Below are 18179 nucleotides of genomic sequence, written 5' to 3' on the forward strand. Positions count from 1 at the left end.
CTGTGGGATAGCCACCCACAGTGCAACACTCCAGAAGTCGATGCTAGCCTTGGTACTGTGGAAGCACTCCGCCGAGTTAATGCACTTAATGCACTTAGAGCATTTTCTGTGGGGACACACACACTCGAATATATAAAACCAATTTCTAAAAAACCGACTTCTATAAATTCGACCTGATTTCGTAGTGTAGACATACCCCAGGATAGCTACATTTCTCTGCCTGTAATATCCAAACATTTGTGAAAGCTGTGACCCACATGAGAGAGGGTTTTTTTTTTTTTAGGAGGAGTGCAATTTAGATGAAATTGAGGTATGACAGTGATGCCTCATACCTCACTTGCGTCAGGAAGGTCACCGTGATTTCTCTCAAGAAACAAAACAACAGAAGACTTCAAAAGCCCATTTGATCCTTTGGATGTCGTCTGGAATTTCACAGATCAAGTCCTCTGTATTCCTGCCTGCATTGAGCTGGCTGAGTCAAACAAAAAAAGTGGAGCAGAGCAGTTAAGAATATGGATGAGGACAAAGACATCAGTCATTAATTGGAAGCCTGTACCCTAGGCAAAAAGGAGAGCAAGCAGCTAACTCCAAAGCCCACTTAATTCCCAAAATCCAGCATCCTATTCCTGTCCTTCCCTCCCTGTTCTATTTCATAAGATTCCTACTTCAAAGTTCTTTGCCTAATTTAATGACTGTTGCCAAGTAGATATTAAAAATGAGAACACTTTGTGAAAGTGGATAATTACTTTGAATCTTAGATTTACTGAGTCATAGTGTCCTCCTGAATTTAAAGCATATTTTCCCTCCATACTGTTGACTCCCCACAGCTGTCATTCATTACCAGACTCTGCCTTGAGAAGAAGTATTTTTTCCTGTGTGTGCATGTGTGAGAGGAGATTTGGGGGGTGAAGGGACAACAGGGGGAAAAATCTTCAGTGGTTACAAACCTGCAAGTGCTGACACCGATAAAGGATTCCACCCAGCTTTTGAGAAGACAAGTGAAAGTTATAATAGAATCATAGAATATCAGGGTTGGAAGGGACCTTAGGAGGTCATCTAGTCCAACCCCCTGCTCAAAGCAGGACCAATCCCCAACTAAATCATCCCAGCCAGGGCTTTGTCAAGCCTGACCTTAAAAACTTCTAAGGAAGGAGATTCCACCACCTCCCTAGGTAACGCATTCCAGTGTTTCACCACCCTCCTAGTGAAAAAGTTTTTCCTAATATCCAACCTAAACCTCCCCCACTGCAAATTGAGACCATTACTCCTCATTCTGTCATCTGGTACCACTGAGAACAGTCTAGAGCCATCCTCTTTGGAACCCCTTTTCAGGTAGTTGAAAGCAGCTATCAAATCCCCCCTCATTCTTCTCTTCCGCAGACTAAACAATCCCAGTTCCCTCAGCCTCTCCTCATAACTCATGTGTTCCAGTCCCCTAATCATTTTTGTTGCCCTCCACTGGACTCTCTCTCCAATTTGTCAACATCCTTCTTGTAGTGTGGGGCCCAAAACTGGACGCAATACTCCAGATGAGGCCACACCAATGTCGAATAGAGGGGAACAATCACGTCCCTCGATCTGCTGGCAATGTTTCTACTAATGCAGCCCAATATGCCATTGGCCTTCTTGGCAACAAGGGCACACTGTTGACTCACATCCAGCGTCTCGTTCACTGTAACCCCTAGGTCCTTCTCTGCAGAACTGCTGCCTAGCCATTCGGTCCCTAATCTGTAGCGGTGCGTGGGACACTTACAGCCCTAAGTGCAGGACTCTGTACTTGTCCTTGTTGAACCTCATCAGATTTTTTTTGGCCTAATCCTCTAATTTGTCTAGGTCCCTCTGTATCCTATCCCTACCCTCCAGCGTATCTACCTCTCCTCCCAATTTAGTGTCACCTGCAAAGAATGCTATTCATATTTTTACCCCACTGCACTGAGAAGCTAAAGGACATCTGATCTACTTCTCATGTTTTATTTAAAGAAAGAAAATGGGTATAGGAAATTTAGAAAAATCATATTATTATTGGATGATTTTTTCATACCATTTTTAAACTATTAGTTTTTCATAGGTCTAAGGATATGTGCTTTGTAAAGCACAAGAGTTTTACTTATATGTGTAATCAGACCTTCTGAGAGCTACAAATACCATATCCTAAAAGAGAGACAAGAAGATGACCACAGTTACATACATGTCTTGCAGGACTTCAAAGGAGTAATGCCTTAGAAATTTTCAGGCTTTGTATCAGCTGGAGTTCTTTGAAGTGATGTGTCTCTCCTTGTGCAGCACAGGCTCAGATCTAAGAATTAATAAAGAAGGATGACTTGTGACCATAAAGCATTTGTGATTTTAGTTTGAAAAGTAATTACAGATTGTAGAGAGAATGTAAAATCTAAGGCAGAGGTGGTATTTTAAGGCACAACTGGTGCCTACCTCAATATTGCACCATTAATTCTTGAGCAGATGTTTCCACTGAAATCCTTGAGAAATTCTGTTTAACAGCTCATGGTATAAAATGGCCCATAGTCATTCATAACACTGCAAAGTGAGTGAAAAGTATATATCAAATGCTACTACTGATCTGATGGAGTACTATGATTTGCTAACATTTTTACACCCATTTTGCACTGGTGTAAATGACTACACAAGACACTGAAAAAGAAAACAGGGTTTGCATCTTTATTTCTTAAAAATTCACCTGGGCTGCTTATTCCCTACTGAAAATAATTATTGTCTGTATGTAACACCAAAATCTGTTCCTCAGACTTAACGGAATTTAAAAGGCATATGGACCCTTCTGCACTGGGGGAATTTTAGCCAGAAGTAACACATTCCTTAGGCTTTTGGACTCTTTCAAAGTTCATAGCAGCATGGTGAGTATTTTGGACCTCTGATATTATGTATCCAAAAACAATCAGTCCAGTAGTTGTTATGAAAGCGTGCTCCATGCCTATTATGCAACCAGTGAGTAGCATTCTCCCTCAAAAATATTAACTTTAGTAAGCAACATTCTTGACTGTGGAAGGAAATATATATTTTCTTTTTAGCTTGCTTGTTTGTAGGGATAGAAATACAAGGAATACAAGTGTTGGGTCGAGCATATATTTACTGTGGCCCATGGTGAAATGGTTTAATATAAATAATTAATAAATTAAACTACATCTATTTGTTTGCAACATATGGTTCAGACCATATTTTTAAAGCCAGCATCAGGCTGTTTCTCCCTCTGGTTCCCTCGGCTCTGGAGGGTAGGGGATGTGAGTGTCTGGGCTGAGGAGGGGGCAGCAGCTGGACTCTGGGAGGGGCGGGGATGTGAGTGTCTGGGCCGGGGGGGCCCACAGCTGGACTTGTGGCAGGGGGCAGAGAAACAGGATCTGGGTTGTTTTAGGGTTTCCTTTACCCTCTACTCCTGGGGGAATTTTTTTGTGTGTCTTTATGATTATGGACATACTTTCTGACAGGTACTTTGAAATAAATTACCAAAATAATTGAAACTGGCATGATTATATAGTGTTATTGTGACAAATAGAATTCACAGAATTTTGATTAATTTTAAAATATTGTGCGCAGAATTTTTAATATTTTGGTGCAGAGTTCCCCCAGGAGTAAAACACTTTATTAAGTATCATTGTTCTCTTTATTTATTAACTTACCTTTTGGCAAGAAGTAAAACACTGAAAGAAATAGAGATGACAAGACTGCATTCTATACCTCCTCCCTTTGTGTGTATGTGTGCACAATCCCCTTTAGAGTTAATGGGAGTGTATATCTCACACTCCCATTAACTCTAAAGGGGATTGTGCACATGCAAGATGTCAACCACAAACATACAAGGGGCCAATAACTTCAGTTAAGTAAAGGTTAAACACTTAAATTTAGCTAAGAGTACATCGAGAGATATTCATCCTCTATACACAAATCAGAAAATATGCAAAATGTGGATAAATTACTTTTTAAAATATATATTACTTTTATATAAATTACTTTTTAAAATATTTCGCAAGATTGCTTATGTCTTTCTGAACTCAGAGGCCAGGTCATAAGTAGCTGTTTTCAGATTTCTGCTTAGATGAAACAATGAGCAAGTAATAATTTCCTTTAGTGTACAATTTAAACTGAATTTCTGCTAGCAAGTCTCATGTACTTAAAGCATTTTGAATCAACAAAAAAGAGGGACAACAAAAAAGATCAATAAATTGTACAACAGATAGCCTCCCTGCTTCACAGTTACATTGCTCAGAAGATGAAACTAAATGAAAATATTTCAGTTCTCCTTGTATTCATTTGCTGTACATGAATAAGAAAATACTGCAATCACATATAAATATATGGCCATCAACAGAAGCAAGCATTCCAGGACTGTATTCTTTCTTCTGATGAGCTCGGAAAGTAGACTGAAACAAATCCAGTTAAAGTATCCTGAAGCAAAGGAGAACTTTTTGGACTGCGTTAGTTTAAGCACTGTTCTGTAATATTCCAGGAAGGGAAAAAATGCAATTCTTCATTACTATTATTTTTGTCATTCTTCTCAACTTCAGTTTCCTTACTGGGTATCAGACAATAGGGCCCTGATCATGCAATGACATGCCTGCAGGCAAATTTCTGTGTGCAGGATAATTTCAATAAACTGTATACCTACTGTCAGGAAATGATCATTTGACCATATATTTCAGTGGGGCTGTAACTGGGCAAAGGATTCTGCCTGTGTGCCTCTCATTGTAGGATCAACCCTTAGACAGAATACGCTACTTTTAAATAAAAGTCTAACTATCCTTCAGTGAAGGGTCAGCAGGCAGACCAAAGAGACCCTTTTTCCATGAGATATCTTCATTTTCAAGTTAATACAACAGCAAATTTGGATTTAGGTTGAAAATACTGTTTACATTTAAGCCTCCTTAAAACTGGTGCACCATCAGGAAACAAAATGTTTCTAGAGAACCTTGAGTCATCTTTAGCCACAAACAAGAACATAATTTAATGGGTTGGAAATCCTTCATCTGTATATTTGCAAGTTCTGAATATTAGGCCCTTAGAAATCAGTGGTGATATGTAATTAATTTGTTTGAGGTTTAAAACCATTTAGAGACAGTTCAATATTGCGTGAGTTGAGCTAGGGTCTCATGGGAGTTATAATTCTGGTGCCATGTGCCCCCACTCTTCTTTATGGGCTCAGTTCCCTAGCCAGACTATCTCCCTCATGACACACCACAGTGAGTCAACCTGGGGGAGATGGCAGTGCATCATGGGACGTATAGACTAACAAGGTAGACCAAAAGGAGAATGGGGCATGTATCACCAGAATTACAACTCCCATAAGGCACCATGGCATCTCCAGCAGACAGTTTCATGTGAAACTGACCAAAACAAAAAGATCAGATTCAATTTGACAAACAAAAATCCTGAGAATTGATCCATCCAATGGAAAATTGAAATTTTCTTCTGGAAAATTTCATTTTGCAAAAACATTTTGACAGAAAATTCTCCACCAGCTCTAGTAACTATCTAATATGAAATGAACCAACAAACAAACAAAACCCCATAATGGGTTCAGGGACAGGGTGAGAGCAGGAAGATAACAGAACAATGTAGAGGAGTAAAGAGAGTATACACAAGTTCTGCAGCCTGTGAGAACCAGTCTTAGAGACACTTATCCAAGGAGATATTTCCTTGTGGAGTGTCTTCCAAAAGCTTTCAGTGGACAGTAGCGGAGGGAGGAGCTCCAGAAAGGCAAGAGCATCTGACAAACTGACAGAGTATTTGCATATTTAAAACTACAGCCTCAATTCTGAAGAATGTCCTTTCAAACAAATGGAATGTCAAAATATGGTGGCTACATCCTGCTGAACTGTATTAGAACATGCAAGTGTTATCCTAAGAACCATAAAGCAGTTACCTATGACATCTTTAAACACAAAAAGGGTAAATTCAAAAATCTAATTAAAAACCTAATATTTGTAACCAAGAATCCAGTTGTTTTGTTGGTACATTACAGACAACGATCTTACACAGCTGACAATACTCTCCAAAACAGCCCCTCAGAATTCTCTTTTTCGTTCGCATCAGTTTTTCATGACGTGTGATCTTGCCTTAGTTTCTATAACTAATGAAAAAAACATCTCCACTTTATTTGTAACAAGATGTACCAAGATGCGTACAACCAACTTAAAGGTTACATTAGGGTTCTCTTGCTATGAATACTGACTATGTGATACAAATATAGCAGCTGACAGTGTTATCCTTTTAAAGAATTTACAACTTTTTAGTAAAGTGAAAAGGAGTTGACATGCAGCTGAAGTAACAGAAACAGCTGCTTCTGCTATCATTAAATGTTAACTGTATATTCAATAGTAGAGAGCAGAAGGATATCAGCACCAAAGGAATGGTGGGTGTGATTCTGCCTGCCTCTCAAATTAAACTTTATATAATATGCTTTTTGCCTTTCCAGGGAAAAATAATATCCAACATCTCATTTTCTGCCATACCTCAGTGTCAACGATAATATTTTAATAGTTTGAAGAACAACTTTAACTTCATTAAATTGAAACTGGGCCAGCAACATATCACCATGCCATAACACTGTATGAGACTTTTATGAAACTTCATCACTCTACATCATAATGTAGTGATCTTTTTCAGTGATGTGTGTTGTATCACAGCATAATGTAGAGTCACAATGTCATGACGCAGATTAGCTCATCCTGTAAAATTAAACTCAAAAAAATCATTCCTCAGTTAATTAGTGCACTGTACATACAGTAATAGCTAAAACCAAGTAGGTTAAGACTGCAACTTTTGCCTTAACTCTGAAACGAGTCTTGTAGTATTAGCGATTTTATACTGATAATAACTCTTTCCTCGGATTATCTACAGTAAAAAATGTCATTGAATCAACATTAAGGTATATTCTGATGTTGTTGCGTGAAATTCACCCCTATGCAAAAGACCAAGATAAGGCCTATGTGCTGTTGTGTCCTATTTAAATCCAGCCTTGAAGACTCAAATGTTGCACCGGTCTTCTTCTGACCCTTCATGCATTATACCAATCTATCTGTCTTATCAATATCAATGATAAGTAGAGCTAGGTGAAATTTTTCAAGTGGCATTGCCTCCTATATAACCAGTGGTACAGGCACTCAACTCCTTCTGCGTGATGTGAAGCAGGTATTTAAACTTGTGTTTCTCACATTGCAAAAGAGTGCCCTAATCCCTGGGCTGTAGGGTAGTCTGGGATGGTCTCCCTCCGTGTCTCTTATTAAAGGTGTTCCATTTTGGGTGTTAGGGCAGTCACCTGGAAGGTAGGAGACCCAAATTAATGTCCCTGCTCCAATTACTATTTAATTATACTCAGTGGAACAGTGTCCACAGGCAAGATTGCGAGAAACCTGGTCCAGAATATTGCCTAGCCTAGAGGCTAGAGCACTCATATGAAAGATGGGAAACCCAAATTCAAATCTCCACTCTACATCAGGCAGAGGAGGGAATTGAACCCAAGTCTCTTGCATCTCAAGCGAGTGCCCTAAACACTGGGGTAAAGATTACAAAGGAGGCATCACCACAATCACTTCCTTCTCCTCTTCCAGATGAATTACATTTCTTTTTCAAATTTTCAGAGCTTCCAGTAAACTGAAAAATCAGTTATTCACCTACATCTAAACAGGAGTAACACTCTAGAACATAACCCAACTGTTTTCATTCTATAACATTTTGATATTTCAGAGACTGTATACAATGTGGTTTGCTAAGAATAAAATAGTATATGTTCTACACATATTCAAGTCATTCTTGAGGAAGTTGACTACCTCTTTCTCTCTTTGAACTCACAAGATGATGAATAAAATATCAGAAATTGTAGAAAAATGACGGTTGCATAGTAGACCTTAAACAGGGAAGTTATCTTGGGATCAAAATTCACTTTTGAAATGATGCAAACATATCACTTCACAGAAGCTTAACCCATTGACTGTTCACTATAGCTGTTATTATATCAAAATACATAATCTTCTCTAAAATCTTGTACAATAGATTTCATACTTACCCTACTCCCACAGACTAACCCCTCATAACTTTCCTTCAGGCATTCCAGATACTGTATCAGAGAAATGGGGCTTGAGAAACTTGTTTGGTCTTTATGGTTCATCATCAAAGACTTAACACACTGATCCCAAAGCTTCCATACATCTGACATTGTTAAAACAAGAGTGTGAGAAAGCAGGTTAACGTCACAAGAAAATGACACGGGCAGTATAAACTGAAGGCATTAAAAGCATTGTCACACACCAAATATAGAAGCACTCTAATATAATTAGTGCACATTTTCTCCAGGGAAAATTCAGTTACTGTGCCATAGTTACAATCCACTGGTTCAATCTGAGATTCTGAAAGCTACTGATGACCTGTGTGTGTAACTGATACTAACCTATCTCAGTTTTGCAGTGTAAATTATCTTTAGCTTGAAAAAAGAGAAGAAAAAGAAGAACAGCCTCATGAAACTTTTTCTAACGAACTAATTCTAAGAGCCTGTTAATGTCATTAAACAATTGCTAATCTGGGTAATAGATATTTTGAGCCATATCATCCTTATAATGGCAGTGGAATACTGGAATATCCACTGGATCAGATCCAGTGATGCTCATATTACAGTTGTACTGATTTCAATAAATTGTTCAGTGAGGGAGAGAGGAGGAGGAGGAGGAAGATGGAGGAAAGGAGAGACATATCTTCTAGAAAGGCATCCAATCATGTTCTGGTGATATTAAACAGTGGAGAATACACCACTTCCCTTAGTAGTTTGTTCTAGTGGTTTACAATCTAGTGAGATGTTAGGAATGAAGCATTTGCCTCCTGGATCAGTCCATTGGTTTGTCAAATACAATATACTGTCTTTACCAGCAGACAATAGCTGAAGCTTCAGTGAAGGTAAACCCCCATAATGCATCTTTCTCAGTTATACAGAGCTGTATTTGGGAAGTGGAGGGTTTTGTTTTGATCCTTGCAGCAACTATGTGAACTGCTGAACCAGGGAAATAAAGCTAGGGGCAAGGGAACTTTGGGAAACACTCCTGGCATGCAATTTCTCAAGCAGGGAAGGGGCTTGACCCTGAAAGCCAATGAGCACCGTTGACTCCCACTAACTTCAGTGGGAGTTGAAGACACTGAGAACCCTTCAGGATTGTGTCCATTGATCAAGTTTTTAAAGGGGCAAAGTTAATGAAAGTGAAGGAGGAATTATAAAGTACGGGGGCGGGGGGAGATTGACATTTCAGAGAGACAGCATGAAAATGAACTCAGCTGATAAAAGTCTGCATAAAGCTAAGTAATAGTAGGACAACCTTGTAATAACCAGAGAAATCACTAGGGATGGAGGAAGTGGTATGCCATGCCATATTACCTCACAGAAATTTAATGTGACTATTAATATTTATTGTGAAATTGCATCTAGAGGTCTCAATCAGCACCTTAATGTGCAAGACCCTGTATACACATATGGTAAAAAGACATTCCTGACCCCCAGCAGCATACAAGTGAGAACCATATTCTGCAACAGGGCTCTGCACGGACACAGCAGTCTAGCCATGCACTACATGTTTCAGAACCAGAGCTTAGTTATACAAGAGACATCATGCAGAGACAACAGATAAATATGAGGAATAGCAGGAGAACACTCACCCAAACAGGAACCATGCACCTGAAATGTGCTTGGTATGAGACAAAAATATTAACTTTTGCAAATATATATTTAATCCCTTTTTAACAATTATAACGATAATTTACATAGTAGAACAGAGACATGGGATATACTTATGTTTTCCAGACCAAGCTATAATATAATTCAAGATATAAGAAAGCTGTTTAGGGCAGCTGGAATACAATCTGAACAGAAATAAATCCATTAATCACAGTAAGTATGTCGTTAAAACAGATTATTACAACAAGTGCCTCTGTCTATGTGACTTGCTCAGAAGGTTGATCTGAGGAAATTGTTTCACTTGTTACTGTTTCATCTGTTGCCTGAGTTGCTAAAAGCAGAGGTATTACAAGGGAATCATGAATAAATACATCTGAAGCAATTTGATTTGAAGATTGAAACTTTAAAAATGTCTGATTTTCTGGCAAGATGGTATATTTATTTACTTCTTTAATACTCAAAGTGCTGCTGCTTTTCCTGAATTGTTAAATTTCCTACTTTAGAATAGTATCTACATATACTGCAAATAAGGGGTAGATGTGTAACAGTAATTTATGTAAGCAGAGTCAGGATGAGCTCTACTCTGACATCTGGTGGTGAGTCACGATGGGTTGTGGAAAAGAACTTCAGGGGCTGATCTCATTTGCATAGGCACACCCACCTTGCCTAGATGGTCACTTTGGCGGATCCCCAGTTTCTCTGTTATTGGGGCAGGAATAAACTGTTATTATCCTGATTATGTGAATCAAGGACAGTGGAACTGTTCTTGGCCTTTTGTTATGATGGAAGGACTCACCATCAACTAAGCAGCACTCGCTAGGCAAGGATCATGGGTTCCAAAACCCAGTGAACAGAGAGAGGCTGGGGACAGGCATTAATACTTGGTGGTATGGGCCTCCTGGTGAGGGCCTTACATGCTAATTACACTTCCTCCTCTCTCCACTGTGGCTTATCAGAGCTAATTTTGATTCCATTGGGAGTCTAGTTACAGGCTGCTGAGCTGAATTCACTTTGGGTCAATGGTGCACCAGCACTGAGGCTCCCCTACTACAAGCTGAAATCACAAAAGAGCTAAACTTACTAAGAGCTGAAATCACTGAGTGTTGTGTTAAGTAGTGGGGGACCCTGAAGATATATTGCAGAGCAGTTTGCAGGACGGCTGGCAGAGCAGAGCCGTTTGCGGGATGGCTGGCAGAGCAGAGCGGCTGGTGGAGCAGAGCAGTTTTTCAGATGCCTGGAGCAGCTCATGGGGGCGGCTGGCAGAGCGGAGCGATTCGTGGGACAGCTGGTGAAGCGGAGCGGAGCCCCATGGAGAGGTGGGGCAATCAGCTTTGGATCACGTAAGGTGCCCTTTAACCCTCGCTCATCTCCACCCAGGTTGGGAGGTAAAACTCTGCAGATAAACTTTTGAACTCAGGAACTGCCCTGACCAGGGACAGAGACTTTTGGGTTGTTGGACTTTTGGGACTTTGGGTTGCTGGACTCAAGAACCAAAGGGAAAGGACATGCCCCAATTTGCTTGGGGTGGGGTTTTTGCTCCTGGGTTGTGTTATGAATCCTGTTGGTGGTGTTTCCCCAACATAATGCCACATTGTTTCTCTCTGTTATTAAAAGGCTTTTGCTACACTCAGACTCTGTGCTTGCAAGAGGGGAAGTATTGCCTCTTGGAGGCGCCCAGCGGGGGTTGTATATATTTGTCCCAGGTCACTGGGTTGGGGCTTGAGCCGGCTTTGCATTGTGTTATTGGAATGGAACCCCTAGATACTGAACCCGGCCCTTGTTGCTGCCGACTCTGAAGGGCAGAAGGATTACATTTACATTGGCTGTGATATCAACATTACCAAACAACATAGTAATATATTTCATTTGACAAGGGATAACCTAAGAATTCTTAGTTCCTGTTGGAATTCCTCAAATACCTATCTATGTATATAGATATAAAATTGATCTCACACACACACACACACAAAACATGCCATTCTTAAAATTGCAGCCCCATTAGGTGGTGGATTCAGGAATAATGCCACAGCTTCAGCATTTTGTTGACATGGCAGAATCAGAGGGTATCGAGTTGGGCATTTAAGTCAGGTTAGGAAAATTATCTGATCCATCCATTTGCTTCTGTAGTGGGACAGCAGGGCAAATTCTGTGCAATTGCACTACTCAACCCACCCTCCTTCCTGCACTTCAGTTTAACTGTTTGCTACATGCACAGGCCAGAGTTTTTAAAGAGTTAATCTCAGGGCCATGTTATTTACACCTTCAATTCAGGTCTTAACAACAACTCCCAGTCATTGCCAAAGATTGAAACACCCTCCAGTTACTTAGTATACAGAAACTCATGTTGCAAACAAATAAAAATAGTATTTCAAAAACTATGTTATATATCTAAATAACATTTTAAACAAAGATACTAGACGATAGCCTCTGATTGCAGGATACTAGCCTTTTATCCCTAGCCCAGTCAACATCCAGTCACTAGGAAAAGCTTGGTGAACAGACTTTGCAATGTGCCTTGAAAATCAACAAATATGGGTTCTGACTGACCAAAGTGGTGGAATGAGACTTAGGCTTCTAAGTGCCTAGGGGCCAGATTCTCAAAGGTGTTTAGGTACCAGGCCACAAAGCAAGAGAGAGTCTCTGCACTGAAGAACTTACAATCTAAATTGATGGTGAGGGAAAATAGAGGCACAGAGCAGTGAATCGACTTGCCAAGGTCACCCAGCAGATCACTAGCACAATTATGAATGGAATCCAGGTCTCCTGACATTCCATTCAGTGTCCCCTATGCTACACCACTTTGCCCTGATTCATTTACAATTTATAAGCTTCAGTGTAAGACTACCAGTTACTTGTTTCAGAGAAAATGGCTTGGCAGCCTGCCCATCTCTGTAAAGACATTAACCATTTCAAGCAATGGACCAAACACCTGCTTGACTTTGGTCACTAAGAGGGCCATAGATCCAAATCACAGGATAGGCTTATCCCTACCCAAACATATAGAACCCTCAGTCTCAATTCATCAGGGTACAGGAGCACATACATAACTTAGTGCATTGGCAGCACACTGAAGTCAAAGGGACTGAAGTTATATATTTACTTAGGTACCTTGCTGAATTGGTAATTTAGGGAGTAAGAGGAGGTTGCATCTGTCCCCTCCAGACACACATCTGCTACCACGTAGGCGGTCAATCTGGTTTACAACCAACTGATCTTGTCCACAAAGTGAATGGAATTTTTGCTGGCAGGAGAAAATATGCACCTAACCACTAGATCAGTGGCATTGATTGTTCACCACCTCTCACAGATTGCTCCAAATTTACTGATTGTGACCGAAGTGAAAACTTGGCCAAAAGATTTTTGTGGAGAAAAATGCAAGTTTGGTGACTCTGAAACTTTTTGCAAATTCATGTGGATTTCACCAAATTGCTCATGTTGGAGGAAAAAAACAACAAAGACATTCTGAAAATTCATAAATGTTTCATTTCAATATTTGCAGAATGAAAAATTTGATATTTAGGTTCAAAACCCTTCATTCTGAAATTTTCTTCCATTTTATTTCAAACATTTAGAAATGTTAAAATGCTCAAAAATCAAAATAAAACATTTTTTGATTCAATTTGCTAAAAATCAAAAACATTGTCCTTTTTAGGTCAGCCTGAAATTTCCTCTACACCTCCCCCCCCAAGAATTGCCAGCTGTAACTGGGACAGAGTGGAGGGGCACAGCTGGACCCCAGCCAAGGGATGGTCCTCCGCTCAGCTTTCATACACTTATACACAGAGGTATAAAGAGAGAACTACACCAGTGTTTCCCAAACTTGGGACATCGCTTGTTCAGGGAAAGCCCCTGGTGGGCCAGGCCAGTTTGCAGGTTTGGCCGATTGTGGCTCCCACTGGCCACGGTTTGCCGCTCCAGGCCAATGGGGGCTGCGGGAAGTAGCGGCCAGTCCGTCCCATGGCCTGCGCCGCTTCCCGCAGCCCCCATTGGCCTGCAGCGGCGAACTGCGGCCAGTGGGAGCCGCGATTGGCCAAACCTGCGAACGCAGCAGGTAAACAAACCAGCCCGGCCTGCCAGGGGCTTTCCCTGAACAAGCAGCATCCAAAGTTTGGGAAACACTGAACTACGTGATCTCTTTGGGATACAAAAAGAGGTGCCTGTGGGAAGGAAAGACTTTGAGCCCAGGATGAGATTCATGCTATAGTCACTCTCCGTTGAATGGGTTTACCTTTCTGGTTATACACATCAATCTTTGACGAAAATATTTGCTTCCTATGTTTGCATTTTGTTTCTGCTTAATCAGTCCATCATCTTACTTATGTAAGTAGATATACTGTAACTTTTGATTTATGTGTTCCCAGTTAGCCATTTAAAAATAAGGAATAAAACCAAACTGAATTCTTTAAGGGTCAATCTACCAGGGAGGTTACAGTTAATTTAATTTAATAGAGGACTGTGAATGACACTGATAATTTTTTTTAAAATTAATATAAAATTGTTAGTTAAGCAAACAGGCATCATAATATAACCATACACTGCACTGATACTCACATTCTAAGATGGAATCATGCCTTTAGGGATGATCAGCCCGTAAATGAAGAGAATGGGTATAATACTTTCTCTAATGGTACCTTGATGGTAAATGGTTGTGCCTAATCTAAAATTAGCATAGTACCCGTTTTATAATCAATTATAACAATGTCCCTTAATTAACATTAAATCTAGCTTCTTATTGGCCATTTAATATTAGGCATCATCTTAATTAACATCTGTGTAAATCCATGGCAATAACTATCAATGTAGACAGCATTTTCCAAATCAACATTTTATCTAATACATTTGTTAAAAATCAGGACCAAAACATGTTTACGACATGACCTGAACTAACTTATCTTCAACTTGCTTCTGAATTGCTTCATTTCATTTTACTCATATTTTACCAGGCCTCACTTGACAATTGTCACGCCTATTTTTAAGAAATAAACTTTTGGGCCTACTTACATTTCAGCATTTTTATATAAACATAAGCAAGAATCACCTCTATGCACTACAATACAAAGGATAGCTGAGTACACATGCACGCGCATGCCCGCTTATCTAGAGTTCATGAATTGTAAATTTAACATTTTGCATCTTTGATTGGACTAAAACAGCCTGTTGTGCTTCAGTTAATACAAGAAAAGCAGCTAAAAAATTTCCCCTGCCCGCTGCAAGGTCATGTCTGTTTGAAGCCATTACACTCTGCCTTCAACTGTTTTAAAAAAGTCACTGTAAATATCTTATCATATGCTCCTCCATCCTAATGCTCAGATTCTGTATATCTAGAAAAGATTGGCCTAATGGTAAGTATGCGGAAACATTCATTAAGTGCTAGCAAGCCTAGGTGTTTTTTCATTGGCCAATAATTTAAGAGCTTTTCTCTAGCCCTGCATATTTAATGAGAGAAGGACAGTATGAAATATACAAAACTACAGCCTGTATATTCATAATAGCAACAGGAGAAATGCTGGGCAGTGATTTAATTACTGTGATGTTGACTGGTCTCATCAGGAGGACCTAAGGTCCTCTTGGTATTTTCATTGTCAACACAGATAAGGAATTCCATCAACCCTCATCAGTTAAGATTTCACCCTTGGCTTAAATTTACTTCTAACCCCATTATCGTCCTTAACATTCTGCACTATAGGGGGTCTAAACCATTCATGCAGATTTAATTTATGGCAATTTAAACTGTGTCAGAAAGTTAATAAGTTAGGAATAATGCATGCATTTCTTACTGAGTTTAATCAGTGTCTATTAATGTGTGTGTTATTTTTGCCTTTTTGTTATTTGTGCATTCTGATTTAGAATGAAGCTTTCAGTGACTGCAAGGAAACTCACCTACCTCATCATATCTGAGAATAGAAACCTGATTAACTTCTATCTGAAATATATTTTCCCAATTTGGGGCATTTAATTTGGATTAATTCTGTCAAGATGCACAGTAAGGGGTGGTAAGCAGACAGTTGACCAATGGACCCACAAACCTAGAGAGTTTGAATTTAAAATGGGAGTCCTTGAAATAGCCATTGTGCATATTTTACATCAGTAGACTTTCTAAACAGAATTTTAGCTGCATTGTATTTTACTTTGAGATACCTATCATGCAATGATGGATCGCCACCATAAATACGGTTTATCATTTTCTCAGGGTGATCTGAAATTACTCTTTTGGAATCCTCTAGATGCCATTTACTAATGGCCTTTTCTGGGAAGGGTCAGGTGGATGTTTGCAAATAAAAGCAAAGCACCCACCCATGAGTTTCCTTGAAAGATAGCCATGTTTTAAGTAGCCAGCATTATGTGCTGGTTTGTACCCCATTCAGTCCCACTGAACTTCAGTTGGGCAAATTCTGTCTTTCAGGTAAAGACACTGAAACCAATGGAAACTGCTCCTATGTGTCAGAAAACAAATTTTCACCACGATTTAATATTAATAATTAATTGGTTTTTAACTAACAGTACAACCAAAGGGATTAAGAGTGGCACTATAGATTTAAAAAGGTAGATACCAATTATTTATTAAGAAGTTACTTATTGATATTAAACCAGTTTAATAGCCAGTAATAAAGAAGGGCCCCAATCAAAACTGTAGAAAACATTACATGACCCACCAGAACATACCAATGGTCTATCTAGCCTGGTATCCTGGCTCCAGGCCCGTCCCTAGAGGGTATGGGGCCCAGTGTGGAAGTGACAGATTCGCCTCTTCCAGGTCTGACTGCGCTGGCCAATCACACTGGCCTGTGAGGCCCCCAGGTCCCCAAAGTGCAGGGCCTGGAGTTGGGGGGGGGGCAGGGTGGAAGTGACGGATTCCGCTCTTCCAGGACCGACCATGCCAGCCAATCACGCTGGCTCGTGGGGCCCCACAAACTGCAGGGCTTGGAGAGGTCACCCCAGTTTGCCCTACCCAGGGGACAGCTCTGCCTGGCTCTGGCAAAGACCAATTCTTCATGTTTTGAAGAGAAGGAAAATTCTCATTAGTTACGTGAACAACCTGAGGACCAGATTGTGCCTGCCCCCTTAATATGTACACAACAGAGATGAAAGAGCACAAGAAGCCTCTGACACACATGTGCCCCCTGCTCAAGGGTGGGGATCAGTTGAGCACAAGGATTGTGTGGAGCTAGCATCACTAGCCCACCCAAAGAGGGCACGGAAGGGATGGAGCCACGGAAAACTCAGGATCTGGCCCTCCATTCTGGGATATGGCTTAGTATTGATGCAAAAGGAAGACAGCTGCTAACTGACTTAAGTTGTGAAGAACATTATCTTTGAAAATTCGTGGCAATCTGGGGAGGTCCCGGGAACTACAGGCCAGTCAGCCTCACCTCAGTCCCTGGAAAAATCATGGAGCAGGTCCTCAAAGAATCAATCCTGAAGCACTTAGAGGAGAGGAAAGTGATCAGGAACAGTCAGCATGGATTCACCAAGGGAAGGTCATGCCTGACTAATCTAATCGCCTTTTATGATGAGATTACTGGTTCTGTGGATGAAGGGAAAGCAGTGGATGTATTGTTTCTTGACTTTAGCAAAGCTTTTGACACGGTCTCCCACAGCATTCTTGTCAGCAAGTTAAGGAAGTATGGGCTGGATGAATGCACTATAAGGTGGGTAGAAAGCTGGCTAGATTGTCGGGCTCAACGGGTAGTGATCAATGGCTCCATGTCTAGTTGGCAGCCGGTGTCAAGTGGAGTGCCCCAGGGGTCGGTCCTGGGGCCGGTTTTGTTCAATATCTTCATAAATGATCTGGAGGATGGTGTGGATTGCACTCTCAGCAAATTTGCGGATGATACTAAACTGGGAGGAGTGGTAGATACGCTGGAGGGGAGGGATAGGATACAGAAGGACCTAGACAAATTGGAGGATTGGGCCAAAAGAAATCTGATGAGGTTCAATAAGGATAAGTGCAGGGTCCTGCACTTAGGACGGAAGAACCCAATGCACCGCTACAGACTAGGGACCGAATGGCTAGGCAGCAGTTCTGCGGAAAAGGACCTAGGGGTGACAGTGGACGAGAAGCTGGATATGAGTCAGCAGTGTGCCCTTGTTGCCAAGAAGGCCAATGGCATTTTGGGATGTATAAGTAGGGGCATAGCGAGCAGATCGAGGGACGTGATCGTTCCCCTCTATTCGACACTGGTGAGGCCTCATCTGGAGTACTGTGTCCAGTTTTGGGCCCCACACTACAAGAAGGATGTGGATAAATTGGAAAGAGTCCAGCGAAGGGCAACAAAAATGATTAGGGGTCTAGAGCACATGACTTATGAGGAGAGGCTGAGGGAGCTGGGATTGTTTAGTCTGCAGAAGAGAAGAATGAGGGGGGATTTGATAGCTGCTTTCAACTACCTGAAAGGGGGTTCCAAAGAGGATGGCTCTAGACTGTTCTCAATGGTAGCAGATGACAGAACGAGGAGTAATGGTCTCAAGTTGCAATGGGGGAGGTTTAGATTGGATA

At 40.7% G+C, this 18179-nt stretch overlaps 1 long non-coding RNA gene across 1 annotated transcript in view; it reads right to left on the reverse strand.

Annotated features, from left to right (window-relative positions):
- Positions 1 to 18179, reverse strand: part of LOC122461522 — a 48087-nt gene that overhangs the window by 14588 nt on the left and 15320 nt on the right. Inside the window, exons 2-4 of the long non-coding RNA XR_006283464.1 lie at positions 8033 to 8175; positions 2431 to 2535; positions 2189 to 2296 (exon numbers count right to left, since the gene is read on the reverse strand). This is a non-coding gene — a long non-coding RNA (uncharacterized LOC122461522). The remainder of the gene's footprint in view (positions 1 to 2188; positions 2297 to 2430; positions 2536 to 8032; positions 8176 to 18179) is intronic.

This window comes from Chelonia mydas, chromosome 8 (assembly GCF_015237465.2).
Source record: "Chelonia mydas isolate rCheMyd1 chromosome 8, rCheMyd1.pri.v2, whole genome shotgun sequence".
Taxonomy (NCBI): Eukaryota; Metazoa; Chordata; order Testudines; family Cheloniidae; genus Chelonia; species Chelonia mydas.